The following is a 24,628-nucleotide window of genomic DNA, read 5'->3' as shown; positions in this document are numbered from 1 at the left end:
TTCCTTCTTGAGATTTTTTTTAACTTTTCAGAAATACATGCGTTTTTATAGCATCTGACTCTTTTCCCTAGGCTTTCATCCTGTAAACCTGAACTCTATTTGGAGTACTCCAGGGTTTATGTTTAAGTGACAACACCTTAACAAGAGGAAAGAAAATTGTGCTACATTTTTCCTCCCATAAACTTAAAACATAATGGTGTATAGATATTAAATATATTCTTACAAACATCCAGGTGATGTTTACCAGCATGAATTCTTTTACTTAATGTGTGAGTATTTTACATAATACTATTTAATCAAGATATTAATGTGAACAGAAGACTGTTGATTTAAGACAAGTTTAAGATCCACTAAAATTAATTGTTCTCTGTCCTTCTGGTGGCTATAGAGACTTTGTGTTTTCTTTGGACATTACTAGACATCTTAGGCTTTTGAATTACAACTTTAATACTGTGTGAATTTTGCCATTTTGATAACACTGGTATGCCCTCTGCATCCACTGGAATTATTAATTCCATTCATATTAATTTTGGTTACAAATCTAACAGATGGAGGCAGGATATTTAAGTCCACATTTTATTTTTAGGCTATGTATTCTGTTTTTATAATTTGTCTGTGGAGACCACCATCTTCTGCAGCCCAACTCCAAGAGTACAATTTTTAAAAAATAATTTGAACCAAGAATTTTGATTACTGTAACTCGCTTTAAAAGTGGCTGGATTTCAAGGGTGGAAACTTACTATGCAGTCCTTTTACCGTATTCAGAATATTTTCATAACAATGGTTTTGAAGGAAACAATGCATATGTATGGGTGTTCATTAAAGCACACAATAGCTACAAAGGGCCAGAAAATCCTGAGAGGTCACTGCATGAGAAAGATACTTTTTTTTTTTTTAACAGAGCAAAGCAGCTGAGAGTAGGTCTCTTTTGTTAGATGTATACCAACTTAGCTGATTATGTGTGATAGTAGGGACAAGCAGGGCAGTTAGAGAAATCATAATCATTGAGGCCTTTCTTTCCAAAATTTACATTAAACTGTCAAGAAGGAAAAGTCTGGTTTTTGTTCCTACATCTGTTCACATTCTGAATTCAGGAATCAGTGATATGAACTATGAAGAACGAATAAGTGAGTAAGAATCAGTCCCAGATCTTAAGTTGTTTACAGTTTATAAGGAAAGATAAAGCATGATTATGCCGTCAATATATCCTGTGACTAGCCTACTTACAAAGTAAGGTTACATTTCTTTTAAACCTGTAATAACTGCCTTGCATTCATTAACTTCTGTGACAGTGTTAGGCTTTGAGTAAATGGCAAAATGTTTGTAATTCAGTTATTACCTATTTATCCGATATTATAACTGGCCATGTATTACTAGATTTTCTCCGTCAGGATGAATTGACTTTAAAGATCTATGTTCCTTCTAATATATTACAGTGTTTAATCTTCTTGAGTAAAGCAATGGTAGTGAAATATTTAAGGGAAAGTCTCTTAATTTAAAAAGAATCAGATAGGGGTGCCTGGGTGGCTCCATCCACCTTAAGGGTCTGCCTTCAGCTCAGATCATGATTCCAAGGTCCTGGGACCAAGCCCTGCATCAGATTCCCTGTTCAGCGGAGAGCCTGCTTCACCCTTTCCCTCTCCTTCTGCTTCTCCCCCACAATTTATATTCTCACTCACTCTGTTCTTTCTTTCAGTCAAAAAAATGAAAAAATCTTCAAAAAGAATCAGTCCAAGATATGGAAACAACTTAAATGGCCACCAATGGATAAAATGGATGGAAAAAAAAAGATGTGGTATCTATACACAAATGGAATATTACTCAGCCATCAGAAAGGAAGATATCTTGCCATTTGTGACAGCCTAGATGGACACTGAGCCCATTATGCTAAATGAGATAAGTCAGAAAAAAACAAATACCACATGAGATCACTTACACATGAAATCTAAAAACTCAAACTTGTAAAAGAGTAAAACGGTAGTTACCCTGGGAATAGAGTAAATAAGCTACAGAGATCTAATGTACACTATAATGAATATAGACAACAATATTATACTATAATTATATAATGTTATTAGTATGGCTACAAGAACAATCATATTATAATACATAAATGTATCAAAGTAACACACACACCTTAAATTTAGTGTTATATGTCAAACATACTCAGTAAAAATGTAAAATAATCAGAAGTTACTCACATGCAGCTGAAAAACCGAGAAAACAAACTCTTAGTATATCATCTATTCACTAAAACCTAACAAGACAAAGGCTATTTATTATCTTTTCAGTGTCTGAAAATACAATTTCAATTATATTATAAGATTATCTCTACTGTTTTAGAATTTTTCCAAACATTGCTCCTTTGTTTTTACATTTTCCTGTGTTATAGTTAATACTTTATTCTATTTAAGGTGGCTTATTTGTGAACAGTCTATGTGATCTTAATTGAATTTTGAACCCAGTTTTATTTATTTTTTTAAAGACTTTATTTATTTGAGACAGAGAGAGAGAGAGAGCATGTGCACAAGCAGGGGGAGGAGCAGAGAGAGAGGAAGAAGCAGACACCCCCCTGAACCGAAGACAGATGCTTAACCAACTGAGCCATCAATGTGCCTCTTAAGTCTAGTTATTTTTATTTTTAATTTTTTTTGAGTCTAGTTTTGAAAAACCAAAGGTTTAGGTGATAAAATAAAGCTCCATGACATTTGACTGTACTTTCAGAATTTCATTAACACAAGGAAGACAAAACAAACTATAAATAAGCAGAAAAATATCAGTTAAAATGGGGGGAAACACCAAGGGAAGTTCTTTTTACCTAGACAAACCTCAATATGCAACTATGAAAAAATGCACCCAATTCTTGTCTTTTAGCTTTTTATTCCATTGATTCTATTTTCAAACTCTACACTATTCACAGTTTTCACTATTCACAGTTTTCACAGTATTCACTATTTCAACAAAGTATTTCTTTTTACCAGCTTTACTAAGATGCAATTGACATATAGCCTTGTGTACGTTTAGGGTAGACAACGTGTAGATTTGGTACACTTATATATTGCAAAGTGATTACTACCATGGCATTAGCTAACACTTCCAACATGTCCCATAATTACTATTTCTTTTATTTGTGGTAAGAACGTGTAAGATTTATTCTCTTCACAAGTTTCAAGTATGTAATAAAGGATTATTAGCTACAAAATATTTCTTGAGAAGTGTAATGACATAAAGTAAACCCCAAATTCTAATCTTATACTGTTCATTATTTATCATAAGGTGCCATGCAAATTGGCATTCTTATAATCATGAATTACAAAAGTAGGGTATTTACTAATATTGAATTTTCAATGATAAGGTTTTCTGCAGTAAGCAAAACATTCATTTGTTTCATTTGGTTTTCAACACATTCAGATAAACTACAACATAACTGGATGTTAATTTTCTAGCACAAAATATGCATATGGTGGATAATTTCCCCATTCTTCAAGGGTTAGATTGGATTACCACAGGGAAATAACAAAAATTAGCTTTAATAGACTAAACTTTAAATGGACAGTTACACAAGTAAATAAACCAATGAATTAATTGTAATGCTTAGTTTAGCATCTTAACTATTTCAGGTACATAGTAAATATTTGCGAAATTGAAAAGAGTACTATCACTTTATTTATTTTTTAAGATTTTATTTATTTGTTTGACAGAGAGAGAGAAAGCATAAGCAGAGGTAGTGGCAAGCAGAGGGAGAGGGAGAAGCAGGCTCCCTGAAGAGCAGGAAGCCCAAAGTGGGACTCAATACCAGGACCCTGAGATCATGACCTGAGTAAACCCTCTGATGAATTCAATATGAACTTGATATAACTGGCAAGGTCCAGAAATAATTTTTTAGTAGAATCTAAGTAAATAAGGTCAAGGTTTAAGGATACCTGAAGATTCACTAAACTGAAAGTAAATAAACTAAAAAAAAAAATTTTTTTTAAGTAGTCTCTAACCCAACGTGGGGCATGAACTCAAAACCCCAAGGTTAAGAGTTGCATGGTCTACCAACCAGGCCAGCAAGATGCCCTGAAAGTAAATAAATTTCAGAGCTCCCAAGAAGTACTTAACCTCCAAGAACTTGAAGAATTTCAGAAGAAGGAGGAATTCACCACCAACAAATATTAGTACCTGATTTGTGGGAGAGGGCTTGCAAATGGTTGAACACTACCATGATTTCAGATACTGGCATTTTCTTGGATCAGATTTATTATATGTAAATTAGCTCAAATGTTTCTGAAGTATACACTGTTAAACAGAGAGATCATCTGCTGTCAATATATTTGGTTTTAATATTTAATATATCTCCTCCAATTTATATTTACCTTAATTTACTATTAATTTGGATTATTTGGCAAAGACTAATGAACTCTCAGTACATTTTTTCCCACTTTCAATCAGCACAGTGTATAAATTTGGCAAGTAGCTGATTCTTAGACATGTTAGGTGGCACACCTACCTTCCCACTGTAATGATGGGTTCTATAAGGAATATACCAGATTCCTGGCTACAACTTCTCATTCTTAACATGAGGGCAGAACATCCTGCTTCTCTCCTGTGAGTCTATACGTGGTCATTAATGACAAAAAGGCAAAAAGACTGTCCAGTTCTATCTTTTATCCCTCTTATATCCTCTTTGCCTAGATTTACACCTGTGGGGGTGTACTCCTGCGGGGCTGTCCGGATAAATGAAAGATGTCCTCTCTTTTGAGCACCATTTGGATGACTACCCAGATTCTGGCTCTGACTGTCAGTAATGAGCACATGGGACAAATGAGTGGTTTAACGCAGGCATCAATAAAGATATCTGACTTGTACTACTATGCTACTTTAAAAGCAGAATAAATGGTACCTGAGCCAAAGGAAAGTACAGCAAAAAGCTCCTTAAAAAGTGGGGGGGCATGCCTGGGTGGCTCAGTGGGTTAAAGCCTCTGCCTTCGGCTCAGGTCATGATCCCAGGGTCCTGGAATCGAGCCCCGCATTGGGCTCTCAGCTCAGTGGGGAGCCTGCTTCCTCCTCACTCTGGCTGCTTCTCTGCCTACTTGTGATCTCCATCTGTCAAATAAATAAATAAAATCTTAAAAAAAAAAACAAAATAAAATTGTAACAGATTCATTCAAGCAAATATTGTTCTTTTGGGAAAAGAACAAGTTTGAGGTTAATATGACATTATCTGTGAAATACTGAAAAACCTGTTGGCCTTGAAAGGTATATCAACATGCTGCCAGCTTTGGGTTACCTTAGTAACTAATAGACTAAGGCCTTGCAAGTATTTAGTGACCAAGGAAAATGGAAAGCCATTTAGATGTTCTATATGAACCTGAATTTTTTTTTCATTGCATTAAGCTGGTTTGTGTTCTTTCCTTTTCTCATTTCTGAGCTTTCAGAACAGGTAAACGAAAACTGGTCTGAAATTAATTTAGTTAGAGAGAAAGAACAAAACTGGGGTAAGGAAAACCAAGGCAAATAATTGTGCTTCAGATATAAATGGTAGTTTGTATGAAATCCTGACCTTTACATTAGCATTAAAATCAAGACTAAGTAACACAGAAGAGGTACCATGTAATGCTTGAGGTCATTCTTGGTGACACTTTTGGATTTAAATAAATTCTTTCATTTAAAGAAGATGAGAGCATTTTTCAGTGGTATCTTGGCATATTTGAATACTTCAAATGCCAGTTTAGTGATTATCTTGTATTAATCATTAGGGTGAATAGAACATTTAAAATTGTGAATGCCTGGGATTTTATCCAGTCCAATCCCTCCTTTTGCTAGCCAGGCAATATAAAGGCTCAGAGAGTTTCCCAAGCTAGTGAGCAAAGGTAAGCACCTCACTATTCCATGTCTGTTGCTTTTCCCTGTGCTTTTCTGCCTTTCCAGCACCATCAGAAAGCATATTAGAGCTGGCCACTGACTTATGCCTATCAGGGGACTGAGCTTTTTTTTTTCTTTTTTGGGGTCTCATTATTATAGAACACTTGCTCTCTAAGCATGGTCCCAACAAAAAAAGGAGAAGCTAGCCTTTAAAAAAAAAACTTAGTAAAGTATAACATACATACCATAAAATTCATTTAAGTGTGCAGTTTAACAGTTTTTACTATATTGACAGAGTTGAGCAACCATCACTACAATCTAATTTTAGATTATTTCCATTTTTCTCTAAAGAATCCCTTTACTATTAATAGCCATGCCCCTTTCTCATCCTTCACCCCAAGGAAACACTAATGTATTTTCTGTTTATATAGATTTGCCTATTCAGGGCTTTCCATATAAATAGTATCATACAGTATGTGGTCTCTTCTGGTTTTTTTTTAAAGTAGGCTCCAAGCCCAGTGTGGAGCCCAACATGGGGCTCAAACACAGGACCCTGAGATCAAGACCTAAGCTGTGAACAAGAGTCCAATGTTTAACCGACTAAGCCAACCAGGGGCCCCAATATGTGAATTTTTTTTTTCAGATAGAGTACAAGCAGGGGTTGGAGGATATGGGGAAGGGAATAGGGGAGAGGGAGAGAATCTTAACCAGGCTCCATGCCCAGCATAGAGCCCCTCATGAGGCTTGATCCCACAACCCTGAGATCCTGGCCTAAGCTGAAGCCAAGAGTCTACCACTTAACAGACTGAAGCACCCAGTTGTCCCAATATGTGGTCTTTTCTGATAGGCTTCTTTCACTTAGCATGCTACAGCAGGCAGGCAGCAGTGTTTTATTCCTTTCTGTTGCTAAATAATAGTTCATTGTATGGCTGGACCACAATTTGCTCATCAGTAGATGGGCATTTGGACTGTTTCCACTTTTTGTTATGAATAATACTGCCATGAACATGCACATACTAGTCTTCGTGTGGGCAGGTTTTCATGTCTCTTGTGTAGATTCCTATGAGTGGGATTGCTGAGGGCCTGCCACTCTTTATCAACATGGCTGCACCATTTCACATGTCCGCCAGCAATATAGGAGGGTTTGGATTTCTTCACATCTTTTTATTACAGCTCTCCCAGCAGATACGAAGTGAAGTCTCATTGCGGTTTTGATTTGCATCTTCCTGATGATTCAGAATGTTGAGCAGCATTTCTTCTACTTACTGGCCATCTGTCTATCTCTTTTGGTGTATCATCTATTCTTATTGAATATTTTAGAGTCCTTTAAGTCTTCTGGGTACAAGTCCCTTTTAGGCATATGGTCTGCAAATATTTTTCCCAGTTTATAGGTTGTCTTTTCATCCTCTTGATGGTGTCTTCTGAGATGCAAAGAATTTATGCAGGGAATTACAGACCTTTAATATAACAGACTGATCATGGCAACTCGATTTCCAAGGAAATATTGTGTATTGGTTATATATTGCTTCTTAACAAATGATCTCAAACTTGGCAGATTAAAGCAGCACAAATTTATTGTCTCATAGTTTGCACAGGTCAGGAATTTGGCACATTTTTGCTGGGGCCCTCTGCTGAGGGTCTCAGAAGGCTGAAACCAAGACATTGGCCAATTATGCCCACACATGGAAGCCTGGCTGAAAGTTTCCCTTTGAAGTTTCCTCAGGTTGTTGGAAAAATCCATTTCCTTAAGAATATATGTCTGAGAGGGGCGCCTGAGCAGCTCAGTTGTTAAGTGTCTGCCTTCAGCTCAGGTCATGATCCCAGAGTCCTGGAATTGAGTCCCTCATCAGGCTCCTTGCTCCAGTGGGGAGTCTCCCTCTGCCCCTGCCCTTGCTTGTGCGTTCTCTCTCGTGCTAACAAATAAATAAAATCTTTTTAAAAAAGAATATATGATGGAGATCTCTGTTTTCTTGCTTTCTGTCAGCTGGGGACAGTTCCCAGCTCCTACAGCTCACTCAGGTTCTTATTGTATCACCTTCCCCACAGGCCACTTCATAACACGACTATTAACTCCACTGAGGGCCGAATTACAATCTCTCTCACCTTTATTATTTTTTTAAAGATTTTATTTATTTATGTGACAGAGAGAAACACAATGAGAGAGGGAACACAAGCAGGGGGGATGGGAGAGGGAGAAGCAGGCTTCCTACAGAGCAGGGAGCCTGATGCAGAGCTTGATCCCAGGACTCTGGGATCATGACCTGAACCGAAGGCAGACGCTTAACAACTGAGCCACCCAGGTGGCCCCGTCTCTTGCCTTTAAATCTCTAGGACTTCAGGAAGGACCAAATCTCCCTTGTAAGGACTCACCAGATTAGGCCAGACCCACCAGGGATAATCTCCCTTTTGATTAATTCAAAGTCAACTGAACCATGAGAGTTCAGTCTTCTAACTAGGGGACTCTCCTATTACAGTCACAGATTCCACCCATACCAAAGTATCATAAAGATGTATGTACCAATGGGTGGGAATCTTCGAGGCAATTTTAGGGTTCTGCCTACCACATCTTGAAAAGGTAACTTTTCTACTTTATTTCTATATGGAGAGATTTATATGGGCAACATTTTAGTTATCTCATTTGTGAATTTCACTTCTATTTGGAGATTTTAAAATAACATGGAGTTTTGTACCTAAATTATGTTATACTGGCCTGATTTTTCATTTTTGAGGAAAGGTTAAGGGTGAACAAGTAAATGAGAGACTGTCAAATCAGCCATGTTTCAAATAATTAGACCGTATGGAAACTACCAGGGTTAAGGGTATTGAAAGAGTAGTGTTCTCAGGAAAGGTTTTTATTTGAGAATCCATTTTAAAGGTAAAATACTTATTTTTCAAATGTTTGTGTTAAAAGTAAACTTCTCCCACTCCCTTAACCCCTTTCTCATGCCCACTAAGTAAGCAAGGAATAGTAAAGTACATGTATATGGTGTCAGAACAAATAGTTCAGAGAAAACTGGAAATTATTATTGGAAACTGGAAAGTGGAAATAATAATTTTGGAATAATGACTACTTCTATCATTGCTGCTCTTGATAGTACATTACTTTCCCTTCTATGCTCTGGGGTTTTGAACAACTATAGAAGATCCTGATAACCGACTCATCATGGCAAACTGAAAACCACTTTGCTATTTCCTGCTTAAAGCAATCTGATTGATAATGATATTTTGCGACTGAAATTTATTAAGAGAGTAGAACTTCAATATTTTCTTTGAAATGAAAATAGATAAATCTGTGTGGCAATGGAGAAGCTACTTAACAAGATGGCGGGGGAATCCTTCCATGATATTTACATCTATCAAATCACCACGATGTACAATTTAAATACCTTATAATTTTGTTGCTCAGTTGTATTTCAATAAAGCTAAATTCAATAAAAAGCGATTTGGGGGACACCTATGTGGCTCAGTTGGTTAAGCATCTGCCTTCAGCTCAGGTCATGATCCCGGGGTCCCAGGGCTGAGCCCCACATCGGGCTCCCTGAACAGCAGAGAGTCTGCATCTCCCTCTGCCCTGCCCCAAGCTTGGGTTCTCTCTCTCTCTCACTCTCTCTCTCTCAAATAAATAAATAAAATATTTTTTAAAAAGTGATTTGTTCTACAGTCTGGGTATAGGAGGAGGAGTTTCGGCTTGAATCGAGGAAGAACTCCATCCTGACTGGTGAATGGTTGGGGTCATCCTGCCATGGAAGTGTCCTGGAGAAGAGCTCTATGTGTGCCAGTTGCCATGGTACAGACATATCTGAATGCTTCTAATGACCATGCAACATGACCAAAGAGTCATCTATTTGTAGGAGTCACTAGAAACTTCTTGGAAGAGAATTTATTTGAAGACGCTTGTCTCAGTTGGTGTTTTTTTCCAGATTCAGGACCTGAGGTAGGGATTCAAATTCAAGGAGCTTCCTTGGGAGGTATAGATAACATTGGTAGGAGAACAAGGTTATGAGACAGGGTGGGGAAGGTAGCCGATACCTTAAGCCGACTACCATGATGGCCACCTGGAGCAGAATTCCTCTGACAAAGAGTACACTACACATCCCCAGAGCTGCTCCATCAGTGTGAGAGCTGGGACATGTATGCACCTCTTGGGAGAATCAAGGGTTGAGGGCTGCCCCCAGGAGGTGTTCATTCCTCAGCGTTGCACAGGTGCTTAGGCACAGGGTTATAGACGTGGGGAGCTGGACGTCTACAGTAACACGAATCAAGTCTCAGGACACGGAGAGACCGGGCATGGTCAGTATCTGTTACAGGCTGAATCTAGCCTTATGTCCTCCAGGGAAGGGAAACATTCTGCCTTTTGCTTGAATCTATTTTTCCAGTCACTGACACTTAGGTGAATGCTGAAATGAAAGAACCCAAGTAAAAGCTGAGAAAGCTATTTCATTAAACTCAAAACATATGGACCGGGAATAGCCCTGCTTGCAGAGCCCAACTCAACAGAAGGGAAGGAGCCCCGCGCTCTTCTCCACCCAGAATATCATGTTCCTGGCAAAGCTTTGTGATAACCTGGGAGTGAACTTGCCCTTGAGCGCAGTACTCTCTTGGATTTTCCAAAACATCCTGGAAAAGTTGGTCAGGGCTAGAAAATCCATTTTTTACTGTCAAGGCAATCACATTTCCGGAGACGAGTGAGGCCTGGAGAGATGACGTAGGCCATGAAATTCACAGGAGCCTCACTCCTTACCTAGTTCTCTCCCGTGTTCATTGTGCTCTGTTTATCATCTTTCCTCTCCTATGGATCAGGTCAGAAATAATTGGACAAGAAGCAACTCTCAAGTTGTACTGTGATCAGAAGCCATCCAAGAGTAAAGAAATTGTCTGTCTGCACATGTACGGACTCATCTAGTTGCCTTTGCAGGAACACCAAGTTCTGGGTCTAACCACACTCCATTTTTTTGTTTCTTTGGAGTTCTTGGTTTCACAGGGACTCAGCTGGGGAGAACCAGGCAGATCTCAGTCTTGCTGTCTGTCTGCAAAAGTCTATCAGGTTGTACTTAATGTGCTAATAAATAGGTCATCTCCATGTGTTCTTACTCCCACCTCGGAAAAGTTATCGTCCCACTGGTCCTTTGTCCTCTAATTCCACATTTTCCATTATTAAAGGCTTTCAATCAGATTGCAGCCATTCTACTGCAACGTCCCTCATGACAGGCTCTGCCACTCAAGGCCCTTGATGATGTTCATGTCCTTGGCATTTATTGTCTAGCTTCCATAGATTCAGAGAGTCCTCTTTTCTAGCAGGGCCACTGTGGACAGCACCCCAGATGGCTAGCATTCTGAAGATCAATGCCTGCTACTCTCAGCTGGGTGAGGAGAGCCCAAACTTCTAGGAGCTCAGGCTTCACTGCTCTCTTTAGGGTGGGGGTAGACTGGAAAAGGTAAAGCCTTATTTGTTTATCCATGATGACTCCACCATGGAAATTAGACTCATTATTCTTCCCCAAGTTAATCTGCCTTGTAGGCTCTGTGTCACTGGATTTTCACTGAGGCTAGGCAACAAGGACAAGAGAGGTGAGAGAGGGACCTCAGTCAGCCCATCTAGGAAGAGCAGAGCTCATGTGAGGAACAGAGACCGAGACTGCACTCCATCTCTCCCAGACCAAGAGCCAGGCATCCCTTTAAGAAGTTTGTCGTTTTTTTTTTTTCCCCTTGACACAGGTGTATATGATGTACTGTGAAGCATTTCACAGTTTCTGAGTTGGATGTACTATGAACTTAAGAAAAAAATAATGCAAAAACTATTCAGAGCTCATTTGGGGGAGAAATGTGTAAAAAATGACCGGTAGAAGAAATAAAGCAAAGAAACAAAGTGAAACAAAACCCGAATAAATATCTTTACTGCTTTGAGTAGGAAACAGATCAATAAGGAGCCACAGGCATGAGTTTTTGGATCTGAGATGTTGCTGGTCAATTGCTATTGAAAGTCAGACCATTTGTTGACGATACCCTTCAGCCCACAAGAAAGATTACATTGACAATGACTGCTTTTGGGACACAGAGTAAAATTAACTTCTAGGTTATCCCCGTCAAGGACCATTAAGTCCTGAACTATGAGGGACACTGTGAACAAGTCATATTTTAACCTCCCATGAGCACGCAGCCGGCAGGTTTCGCCCCCTCTCCTCCCTTCAACAAATCTGACCTTCACTAAAATTTATGGGAAAATGAAAAGGGAAAAGAAAGCTGTGGCCCTGCCAAATTCTGACCATGTTACTCATTTTAATTACTGGTATTTGGAAATTAAATGGCCTAGGGCTTGTTCGGCAATTTGTTTCTAGAAAAAAATGATTTAAGCAAGCCACAGAGTCCCAGCATCTTTTTACAGCAGGTGTTGAACAAGGCATTCATTTTTCTTTTTACAGAGTGTCCTTGTAAGCATAATAACAATTAGGAAGCAAGTCCTTCACATGGAAACCTCAGGCTCGTTCTGACATTCTTCCTCCGGCTACTTAATCGCCTCTAGTTCCCTCCGCCAGCTTTGCAAACGCTGGCACTTGAAAATTCCCTTTAAATAACATCCACTTTAAAGACTTCTTTTTCCCTTTTTTGTAGAAGTAAAGATTTTGAAGGATAATATGAAGAGGACTATAAAGTTAATTCAACTGCTTTTCTTGTCCTCTGGTTCTCCTCTTTAGCTTTGGCTTTAGTTACAATGCCATTAATACAATAAATTGAGGCAGTTTAAAAGAAAAGGAGGGGCTACAGATGTAGTTGGATTGGACTATAGGTTTCCAGCTATTGAACTTGGCCATCAGCTCATAGTTTCATGAGCTGGATTAGACTTAAAAAAACTATTTGTTTTTTACTAACTTGAGAAGTTGTATGGGAAATCCCCCCCAAACACCAATTGGTTTTAGGTCCTTTTGTTCTTTTAACCTTGCAACTAATTTTTCTCATTCTAAAAAGGTGCTCAATCAAACTCAAAACACTGGGTTTGTCGCTATCCTGTTTGCTTTAAGAGCCACTAATAAGTAGTTGTATATTTCTGAAATTAAACATGAACATGAGCTAAAACAGAATCTCATCTTTTATTACCAGCATATATTTGCTCACAGAAATTCCCCAGGTAACACAAAAATAGTTTACTTTTGTGCACACAGTGCATATGGCACAGTGGAACTATTAGATATGATACTTGAACTCATGTTATGTAGTCTAATATAAAATTATGATGAGAGGGGTGGTAGCTGATGAGAACCAGCCAGGAAAAAATATTAAGCAATATGGCATCCAGTCAGATGATAAGAGACTAGCTGAACTAACTAAAATGGAAAAGAAACTCAACATAAAACTCTAGGAGGGGGCTCCTATGTTCTGACATTGACTTTTCTACCACAAACTGAAATTACGGTGCCATGCCTTGGATCCTGTAGTTGTATCTCTGCAATTCTAAAAGCAGAGACAATATTTACAATCCCAGCCAGAATAATGTTATTTTGTGTTAAGTTCAGGATTACCTTTGGCCAGTTCAGTTATTATCTCTGTAGGTTTTCTTTTTAAGATGCTTAACACATTTAAAAGCAGCTTATGTATGGGAGAATCTGACATGTAAAATGAGTTGATTTGAAATGGTTTGTCAACATCAGACTTGTGACTTTGACTTGGAAGGTGTAAGAGGATCTTAAAGTTGATAGCTATATTTAAATGTGTAAGTGGTCCTGGTTTACTTTATTAATGTTTCTGCTCTACCAAATTCACAGGAGTTGATTAAGTGACGAAGATTGTGTCAGGTTGGGAGCCTTATGAAGAATTATAAGAATCAGATATATTAAATCAGGAGATGTAAACTGAAATTATTAAGGAAATTTAAGTAAATTTAAGGTTAATTGTTTAGGGGAATTTAACCTGCTAACTGTCAGCTAATAAACACCAGTCAAAGAGTAAGTATAAATAATGATTTATAATTTTAGCAATGTAAGCAGTATAAGATTTGTAATTGAACTTACATACTTGAGAAAATCTGAGTTCTAAATTTTTTTAACTTAACCAAAATATTTAAAAAATATACAGCTGCAAAAATTTTCTTCAGAGAACAAAAAAATTACACCCTTAGATGTTTAAAAAACTAAAGATTGACGAACACTGATTTTTATATGCATAATTCTTTTTTTTAATGTTTTATTTATTTGATAGAGATCACCAATAGGCAGAGAGGCAGGCAGGAGGCAGGGGAAGCAGGCTCCCCTCTGAGCAGAGAGCCCGATGTGGGGCTCGATCCCAGAGCCCTGGAATCATGACCCGAGCTGAAGACAGAGGCTTTAACCCACTGAGCCACCCAGGTGTCCCCTTTATATGCATAATTCTATTGCAAGTTTTGTTAAGGACGTGGACTATAACTGACACTTTTTCAGCAATCTCTCCTATTACTTTCAGCACCTATCACCTGTGAGGAGATAAGAGCTATTCTGTGTATTGGTTGAGACTTGAAATTAGCCAAATAATCAAATGACAATTGTCACTCTTTGTATTGTATGATAGAGAAAATCTGTTCAGTTGAAAGGCTGTGTTTACTGAAAAGCAGATGTGAGGTGAAGTTAAGGTCACTGACATTTTCCAGGTAGGATTCTCATAAAAAGGACAAACACAAGATGGCGAAAAACTCTGAAGGTGATTCTTCCTCCTCACCATTCTGAGATTGAGTAATAAGAATTACTTATTGAGTAATAAGAATTAAGTTATATAAGTAATAAAGTAATAAGTAATAAGAATAATAAATAATAATAAGAAATAAGAATTAAGAGAGAAGAGGGGATGCAGGACAGGAAGAGAGAAACAAATACTATTGCCTTTGACAGAAAGTTGGAGTCAATATTCTCCATAGTTCTTTCCAAGTCAGACATACCTTAAAGCCAAGGAGGAAAATGGGACAGCAGCACTCTGAAGTAGATACACTGAAAGGTTAAGCACCGGCCAAAGATCGCCATCAGGAAGGCACAGCACTGGGACTCAGCCCCAGGTAGCCTATCCTTAGCCATTTCAGATGTCATTGATAAAGGATTTGTTGGGTAATTACTATGGAACAAATGGCAGGGGGCAGTAAGCTCCCTGAAGAGAAGTGAAGCCCACAAAAGTCACAGAGAATGACAGAGTGTGGGAAGGGGGAAGAACAAGATGGTCTTAGAGGTCTTAGAAGACCTCTCTGAGGAGTAGAGAGCTGAAAGAAGAAAAGGAGAGGGCCATGGGAAGGTTAGGAGGGACGCGTCCTGGTTGATGGCCTGCCAGGGGGAACTCCTCAAGTGGGAGCAGGCACAGTGTCCAGGATTACAAAGCAGCCAGGGCAGAAAAGGGGAAGTCAAGAGCTAAGGAGTAGGAAATAGTCTCAAAGCTGGCTAGGGACCAAGTCACACAGAACTTACAGGATGTCATACAGATCTTATGTCAAAAGAGTGATGGCATTTGTAGCTATTAGTTCATGACTATGTATTTTAAGGAAAGGGTAGGACATTTATTAGCCAGTCTATAAATAGCTGGAGAAGAAACCAATAGGAAAATTCCTGGTGTCAATGCCATGTGAGGACAGGGTGATGTGTGTTAGGAGATAAGACAGCAGAGCCAGGGCTCTTGGGGGAATTTGAGCAAATTGCATCTACTGAAAAATTTAAAGTCAGTGATAGAAAATTGGCAATTTATAAATATAACTGATGATTGCTTTGTGGAGTAAAGTGCATTTTATCAGAAATAACTGAAAGTGACAAAGTGATTAAGAAGAATTATGCAAAGATTGGTTTCAACAAAAGCTACTCATCTATAAGTAATAAAGTACTATTAAAATTGCTTTCTTCACTATTGTTAATTAAAATTATCTACAAATTTTCATTTGCCTGCCATTTGTTATTATTCTTTCTCTGGGTCTCTAGGCTCTACCCTCTGACAAAAGTCTAGATTTCTGTCTGTCCAACCCTAACATGTAGAATTTTCCTTCCAATGGTTCTCAATAGGGACACATTTCTCTTCCTAATGGCCATTTGTCACCATGACTATGGGTAGTGTCATTACAGGGCAAGAGCTTGACTGCTAAATGTCTTGCCCTCTGAGGGATGGTCCCCCTCAATGAATTGTTCTTCCCCCAATGACAATACTACCCTAGTTAAAGCACTGCACACATTTGAGAATCTTTTTAATTTACTAAGGAATATGGATTTTCCTCGCCTGATGAACTCCTAGAGATGAAGATTTCCTACCCAACATTTTAATAATTTTAATAAATTTCCCATAGTCCATTTTAGGCAGCCTCATATCAGTAGCTTCTTTTGTTCTCTCATCAGTAGGAAAACAGAGTGGTTTTTTGAAACTAGATTATAGGGGTAATATTATTGGAAATATTTGAACTCATTGGACAGCCATTTTTATGTCTGCATGTATTATACATCTCCCTACAGAAAGGGAAATCCATTCTACACAAAAAGGTCAAGTAAATATTCACAACGTGGTTTTATTACAGGCAATAAGTTTTCATCAAAAACGAAGGATTCAGGCGCATGGTTGGATATATATGTGTGGTCATTTGTTTTCTAATAGCTGGAGTTCTGTGCTTTCTGCCTGATTGATTAGTAGTCGGAAGAGATTAGCAGGTAAGAAATGGATGATTAGACAAATTCTATACAGGAATTAATATTCAACATCCTCCAGCATCTAACGATTAACATAATTAGCCAACATGGCTCCCCCAGGTTTTACAACTTACAGGGTCATAATGGGTACCATTTTCACTTATTAACATGCAGACGAATAACTCATGGGCATATTTTCTTGACCTTGATTCTTTTTTTCTTTCCCAAGTTGCCAATGGCAGGTCAAGTAATTTATAGGGAGATACTCCATGCCAAGGCAAGTAGCAAGGCTGAACTGCAGCTCTGTTCCTGTTTGGTGTATGAGATTTGTTTGGGGTTTTAGATTTTAGAAAGCACTTTCACCCACATTGCCTTCACGGCTTCTCACTACAGTCCTATAAGCTAGGCAAGGCAAATACCACTGTTACTAAATAGTGTTTCGAGGAGGTGATATATAACTAATGTATTAGCAGGTTAAGCGATTTTGCAGAGGACACCCGGCTGGTAAGGGTGAGCTCAAAAGAAAGTGTTTCGATTCCCAATTTGTTCCCTCTGTACTTTTTAATTCCATCATAGAAAGAAAGCAAACTGGGAGAAGACACCCTGCGCTGTGTATTTGGATACAATGTGGATGAGATTTTATGCACCCAGGTCTAGAGATTACTGGTAATTTCCCCAAGTGTGTGAAAAATATTTAAGTAGACTTTTTCACTTTTTTGGACCTTTTAATACCTTTGTCTCTGTCATAAATAAAAATCAAAACTCATTTCATCCTATTTCAGAAAATGCAAAGCGCCATTTTAAGTTCTGTGATCTGAAGATATTTAAAAATTAAAAGCCATACAAAGAATTAATGGTTTCAGAGTGGGGTGACAAATTCAACTAAAAAGATTTCCTTGGATGAAAAGGGAAGGTCTGCAGGAAAGATGGCCTTATATTCAGCCTGGCTCAGCCAACTCATTAAACACCACAGAAACAACAAAGTTATGTTATTTTTTCCCAACTGATGGTGAGTGTCTTTTTCTCCTTCTTCCCTATTTTTCAGGTGGACTTGGCAACCTAGAAATCCTAATATACCTACCAGATATAAATATATGGTTTGACTAAAGCTATTAGTTATAGACACTCCATTTCAGAATACCATGCCTGAGTCCCTTAGTTAAGGGAATTATACAAATGTGTCCCTTGAAAATGAGTATTAGTTTTTAAGTGTGGGACTCAATTTATAAAAAGAAAATTAAACTTAAGTTTTAAAGAAATATGTGAAAAGAGTATACCTTCACATTTGAGGAATGAAGACACAGCAAAAAGACAAGGACAGGTTTAATTTTAAGAATGAGCAACTTAAAATGATGTTTAATTTTTCTGAACATTAAAACATCGGTTTTATTAGCAATAAAATCTCAGAAGAGGGCATTACCCAGGGAAATTATTGACCATGTGAAGTTAATGGACCTCTCCCTTGCCTTGGGCTATGAAACCTTTTAGCTAGTCGTCCATCAATCTTGGAAAATGCCTATACCAGGATCATTAATGCACAAGAAAGTTGAGAAAAGGGTGATGTAGGAAGAAAAAAGATACAAAAAGGATACAAACTTTCCATCTAAGGAATCATCACTAGGAATGTTCATAGACATGGACTACCAAGCTAGGGCGCCTGGGTGGCTCAGTGGGTTGAGCCGCTGCCTTCGGCTTAGGTCATGATCTCGGGGTCCTGGGATCGAGTCCCGCATCGGGCCCTCTGCTCAGAGGGGAGCCTGCTTCCTCCTCTCTCTCTCTCTGCCTGCCTCTCTGCCTACTTGTGATCTCTCTCTGTCAAATAAATAAATAAAATCTTAAAAAAAAAAAAAGAAATGGACTACCAAGCTAATATGGGGGAATTCTTCGCCCGCTCTCGCTGTACACACACTCGTATACACATGGGTATGTATATATGTAACTTTCTTCTTTTATACCTTTGATATACATATTTATCACTTAGGTACTTATTTATCAAGCTAGGATGGAGATATTCTCTCACATATACACATATTTACATGTACATATACATATATATGACTTTCTTCTTTTATATCTTTGAGACCTATACCTACTAAGAGGAAGATTTATCCAAAGAGAAATAACTTCCGAATGTCACTTAACCAAAATTCAAATGAAATTATTTAGACTCGATTAGTTTACAAAATGTTTTGATGCTAGGCCAGGCCGGGAGAAGGGAGGAATGGAGGGGTGCAAGGCAGAGGAGAAGGACCTGGGAGAGAAACAGCTCTCCATAAAGAAGCAGCAAGCCGGGGCGCATGCACCAGCCAGCGCTCTACTGAGGGGTCTCCCCACCCCTATGTTGTTTAGACAGTACGATGTGACATTAGCAACTAAAGGGGTTAATCATACTTTGCCTACTACATTTTCCTGGGTCTCAATGATCTGTGTTTGTTTTTCATAAACGATTAAGAATTTTACTTCATAGACCATTTTATAAGCATAAAAATGCAGGACACACCAGGATTTTCAAATTATTTATTCAGGTCAGCCTGAGAACTCCAAAGGGCATTCGGAATGCTTCCTAAAGTAATTTGTTATTTCCCATGTTTTACATTTACTATTTTATGTCGAATGGGTAAAAGAAGAACCTAGTAAGAATTACTGTTATAATATTACAAAACTAAAATGCAGAATGACTGATAGCTAAAGTTCAATTACAGTCTTTGAATAAATCCTTTTTATTCTCATTGAGAAAAGGCCAAAAAAGGAAAGGCTCATTTAAAGCAAAATAACAGTTCAACAGCCAGCATTTATTATCATTTACAATGGGCTTATGACCCTGCCAAGAAATACCAAAGGCATATAAAACATGGTCTTGCCCTCGGGCAGCTCACAGTATGTTTTGGTAGGGATGATTAATGTTCCCAAAATAATGATGACAGCATGCTAATACTGTGAATTTTTAATATGCTATAGAAAGTGAAAGTGCCTGGGTGGCTCAATCAGTTGAGTAGTTGGCTCTTGATTTTGGCTCAGGTCATGATCTCAGGGTCCTGGGTTCAAGACCCACATTGGACTCTATGCAGAGTGCAGGAGCCTGCTTGTCCCTCTCCCTGCCCTCTCATTCTCTCTCTCTAAAAGGGGTAAATTAAAAAAAAAAAAAAAAGTAAAATCTTAAAAATCTTAAAAAAAAAAAAAAGAAAGTGAAATGAGAGAGAAGTCAAAGAAGACAGAGGAGCTGGAGCTTGTGGTGTCCTGGAAGATGGGTAGAATTTGAGTCTCTAAAGGGAAGAGAAAGGAAACTCCAATGAAGGAAAAGGTCAAACAAAAGTACTAGTACGCTATATTTGTAAAGAACATGTGGACACCCGAATGACCACTGCTAACTGTATGTGTAGTAAAATAAGGAGGAATAATGTTAGAAAGGTAAACTGAGGCAATAAGACTCAGCTGAGATCAAACCCAGACTTTGCCAAATACAGTTTGGTTATGGTGATTTTCGTCATTGCTCATTCTGAGCCTCAGTTTCCCCAACTGTAAAATTACATGTTTGCCAGGGACTATACGTAAACATGTGAGCATGTTAGCACAACTATGATGATTATAGCAAACTGGCATTAGAGCAGAAGCACTGAGACTCTAGGGGATAAGACATACTGAATAAGAAAGTAGCATAATTACAATAACCCCTAAGAAAAATTACTTCTTTTTAATTTAATTTTTTTATTTTTTTAAGATTTTGTTTCTTTGTCAGAAAGAGAGAGAGAGAGAGAAAAATCACAAGCAGGGGGAGTGGCAGGCAGAGAGAGAAGCAGGGTCCCGGCTGAGCAAGGAGCCCGGTGTGGGGCTTGGTCCCAGACCCTGGGATCATGACCTGAGCTGAAGGCAGCCGCCCAACCAACTGAGCCACCCAGGCACCCATTATATTATTTTTTTAATGACTCCTTTAATGACAGTTAAGGCAAACTGGCTGCCTGAAGACCAGACTCAAGAAAGCTAGCCATGAAACTACTGTAGAAGTCTCAGGCTGACATAGTGAATTGTGGATTATGGCAAAAGCAAAGGAATGGTGAAGAAGGGTTCAACTGTAAGTTCTAGAATATTTGCCAACATTTTGGATTTCTTCATTAGGGATGTTTTAATATCATAAGACACCTACCTTGTGAAAAGATTATACATTTGAAACTAACGTAATATTGTATGTTCACTATACTTCAGTAAAGATAAAGACTATACTTAGAAGTGGATGGATAGGTATCCTCTCTGGAGCTATAAACTGATAATAATATTTTATTCTTAAATTGTCAATAATAGGGGCGACTGGGTGGCTCAGTGGATTAAAGCCTCTGCCTTCAGCTCAGGTCATGATCCCAGGGTCCTGGGATAGAGCCTCGCATCAGGCTCTCTGCTCAGCAGGGAGCCTCCTTCCTCCTCTCTCTCTCTCTGCCTGCCTCTCTGCCTACTTGTGATCTCTGTTTGTCAAATAAATAAATAAAATCTTTAAAAGATTTGTCAATAATAATTCAAACTAAATAAATGTATTTCATTGGGTTTATGATAGGCACTAACTTACACAGAATACAGGGAAGATAATATTTTCCAATCTCAGAGTACACACATGCCCTCCCCACCACACACAGTATGTAATAGTATAAAGCCTAGTAGTAAATATGAAATACAGAATTCTCACTCAGACAGGAAACAATGAGTACTATGCTATAACATGTAGTATTAGCCATGAATAATTTTCCTTTGTTTTTGTTGAACCAACAAAATTATTTTAATTTAAAATGAATTCAATAAAATTAATTTAAAATGATTTTGTTTAAAATGAAATCATTTTACCAATTATCACTGGTCAACCAGTAAATCAATTACTGCCCAATGAAATTACAGAATGTGGTAATCATCTGCCTTCCCAGAAATACAGAATTGTGAAGAATGCTTAAAGCAATATCCAATTTTATAATAAATAATGAAATCCCTTTAATGTCTAAAAACACCTAGCTACAGCAGAGAATATTTATGTTTTAATTCCCCTTTAGCACTCCCAATTTAGGTCACTAGTAGTAAAGTGCAGTGGATAATTAATTAATTAATAATTTGGGGATTCTGAGTCTTAGAAGAACATTAGACTTGGAATCCCAAGACTTATGGTCAAGTCCTTGCTCCATCGCTTACTGGCTCTGTGACTGTTCTCTGTTTGAGGTTGAGTTTTGTGTTTGCCAAAAAGCAAGTATTATTATATTTAGTAGCTCTGGTTCTACTTTATGAAGATTATCCATACACATAAAATATCCTTCATTTTCCTTATTCTAAATTTATAGATATTTATTCCAATTTCCTGCCAAAGCAGATTCCATTGATGAATGGGGTAGGAATAACCCCAAGGAGAATAGAGACGTCTTTTGAGAAATTTGTTTTCGTGACTATCACCAGTGACCCACAATTCTTTCTAGATAAAGCATCGCAGAATAGACATTTTCCCAAAGAAGACACACAAGGCAAAAAAATAAATGAAAATGTTCTTAACATCACTAGTCATCAAGGAAATGCAAATCAAAACCACAATGCAATACGACATCACCTATGTTAAAATGACCATTACCAAAAAGACAAGAAATAACAAGTGCTGGTGAGGGAGTAGAGAAAGGGAAACTTGTGCACTGTTGGTGAGAATGCAAACTGGTGTAACCACTACGGAAAACAGTATGGAAATTCCCCCCAAAAATTAAAAATGGAAACACCATATGACGCAGCAGTTTTACCACTGGGTCTCTGACCAAAGGAAATAAAATCAGTATCTCCAAGAGATAACCGCTCAGTGCAGCATTATCTACAACAACCAAAATATGAAGACAACGTAAGTGAATGGATAAAGAAAAAATGTAGTGTATATATACAATGGAATATTTTTCAGCCATGAGAAAGAAGAAAATTCTGCCATTTGTGACAACATGGGTAGACCTGGAGGACAATATGTTAAGTGATATAAGACAAATACTGTACAATCTCACTCACATGTGGAACCTAAAAAAAAAAAAAAATCAAACCCAGAGAAGCAGAGTGTAGAATGGTAGTTGCCAGGGGCTGGGGAGAAGAGTGGAAGAAATGGGGAGAAGTTGCACAATGGGTACAAATTTTAGTTGTAAGATGTTTAAGTTCTGAGAATGTAATGTACACCATGATGACCATAGTTAATAATATTATCTTGTATACCTGAAATAAGCTGACAGTAGTTCTCAAGTGTTCTCACCACACAGAAAAATGGTAAGTATATGGGGTGATGGATGTGTTAATTATCTTGATTGTAAGGAGTCTGGGAAGATGGTGGAGTAGAAGGACCCTGAGCTCACCCCATCCCAGTTTACAACTAGATATCATCCATATCCAAGTCAGAAACCAGGAGAGCAATCCGAAGACAGGCAGAATAAACTCCACAACTAAATATAGAGAAGAAGCTGCATCTGGAAGGTTGGGAAGGTCAGAAAAGCCGAAGGAAAATCCCCCCAGGAGAGAGGGAGCTGTATGCATGGAGAGGGCAGAGAAACAGGCCTTCACACTAGGGAATTCACACCTGGAAGACTAATCCCCAGAACCTTTGGCTTTAAAAACCAGAGAGGATGAATTCCCTGAGTTTGTAAAATTAGTGGAACGTGGAACTTGGAACCTGGAGCTTTAAAAGTCAGCTGACTCAGCCCTGGTCCAGCTTGGAAGGCCAGGGATAGTGGGGTCGCCACCCTCAAAGACACGGCAACCCGGGTGGAAAGGCAACATACAAATAGCAGTTGACACAAGACGTGGGGCAAACAGAAGACAGATCTGTTCATACTGATTTTGGAACATGTTGGGGACTTCTTTGAAAATGAGGGGGCTGGCAGGGACCATATTCCTCTCCCACCCCAAGCATAAACACAGAGCCATCTGTGGGAGGTGGGACTACAGGAATACTTACTACCTAACCCTCTAGCAGTGTGCCACGCCCATGAGTTCTCCTAAGGACCCACTCGTTCCAAGACGGCTGGCCTCCACCCTGGGCTCAGGGCAAATTTTGTTAAAGCCCCATGCGGGCTCCACCCAGCCACCAGGAGCCCGGAACCCCCACCTTATGCAGTGCCTGGCCACCAGGGGCACATCTGCCACCATGGGCTGGGCACAGCTGTGCATCCAGCCACCATCACATGCTGGGCCCAGCTGCATCTAGCCATAACTTGTGCTATTCCCAGCCACGTGACCCCAGCTGCCCAGAGGCACACTCCCAGTCACCACTGAAGATTGGGGGATCTGGCACAGGACTAGTGGCTCAGTGCAAATTTTACTAATATTGCTGTCCAATCCCAAGCTCCCTGGAAGGCATGCCCCCTCAGAGAGGGCCTGCCTGGGTTCCACTAGGATAGTGGATGAGCAAGGATAGCCCACAACAGGCAGAGAGTCAGTAGAGATGATGCTAGTGAAAGGAAAAATGACTCAAGACACAACAGTAGAGCATAAGCAAAACACACAGGAGAGAGACTCTGCTGAAGTGCCGGGCTCCAGTAAAGGGGGGCACCACACTGCAGGGCACTCCAGCACCTCTTCATAAACTCACTACTTTCATGAGCAGAAGACACAGCTGATTCTCTGTACAAAGAAGCAGACACAGAGAGGCAAACAACATGAGAAGACAGAGAAATTTATCCCAAATGAAAGAACAGGACAAAGTCATGGCCAGAAAACTATGCAAAACAGAAATAAATAACATGCTTGATAAAGAACTTAAAGCCATAATCATAAAGATATTCATTGGACTTGAGGACAAAGTGGAACCCTTAACAAAGAGAAAGGGAACAACAAAGCAGGGAAAATAGGAACAATAAATGAAATAAGCAACACACTTGATGGAATGAACAGCAGGATAGAAGAAGCAGAGGAAGGAATTAATGTCCTAGAAGACAGATTAATGGAAAGCAATTAAGCTGAACAGCAGAGAGAAAAAAGAATTACGCAGAAGAACAAACTTAGGGAACTCAGTGACTCCATTAGGCATGGTAACATTCATATTATAGGAGTCCCAGAAGAAGATAAGAGAGAAAAGGGGGCAGAAAATTTATTTGAGGAAATAATAACTGAAAACTTCCCTAATCTGGGCAAGGAAACAGACATCCCAAGCCCCAGGAGGCACAAAGAACTCCCATCAAAATCAACAAAAGCAG

At 38.8% G+C, this 24,628-nt stretch overlaps 1 pseudogene; it reads right to left on the bottom strand.

The window, feature by feature from the left end:
• Window positions 1–340: 340 nt before the first annotated feature.
• LOC123394717 lies at window positions 341–23,636 on the bottom strand (annotated as a pseudogene).
• Window positions 23,637–24,628: the final 992 nt, after the last annotated feature.

The sequence above is a fragment of the Mustela putorius genome, unplaced genomic scaffold (assembly GCF_011764305.1).
Source record: "Mustela putorius furo isolate JIRA1106 unplaced genomic scaffold, ASM1176430v1.1 tig00003836_pilon_pilon_pilon, whole genome shotgun sequence".
Lineage (NCBI taxonomy): Eukaryota > Metazoa > Chordata > Mammalia > Carnivora > Mustelidae > Mustela > Mustela putorius.
Note: the sequence above shows the minus strand (reverse complement) of the source record. Positions and strands in the feature narration are given on the sequence as shown.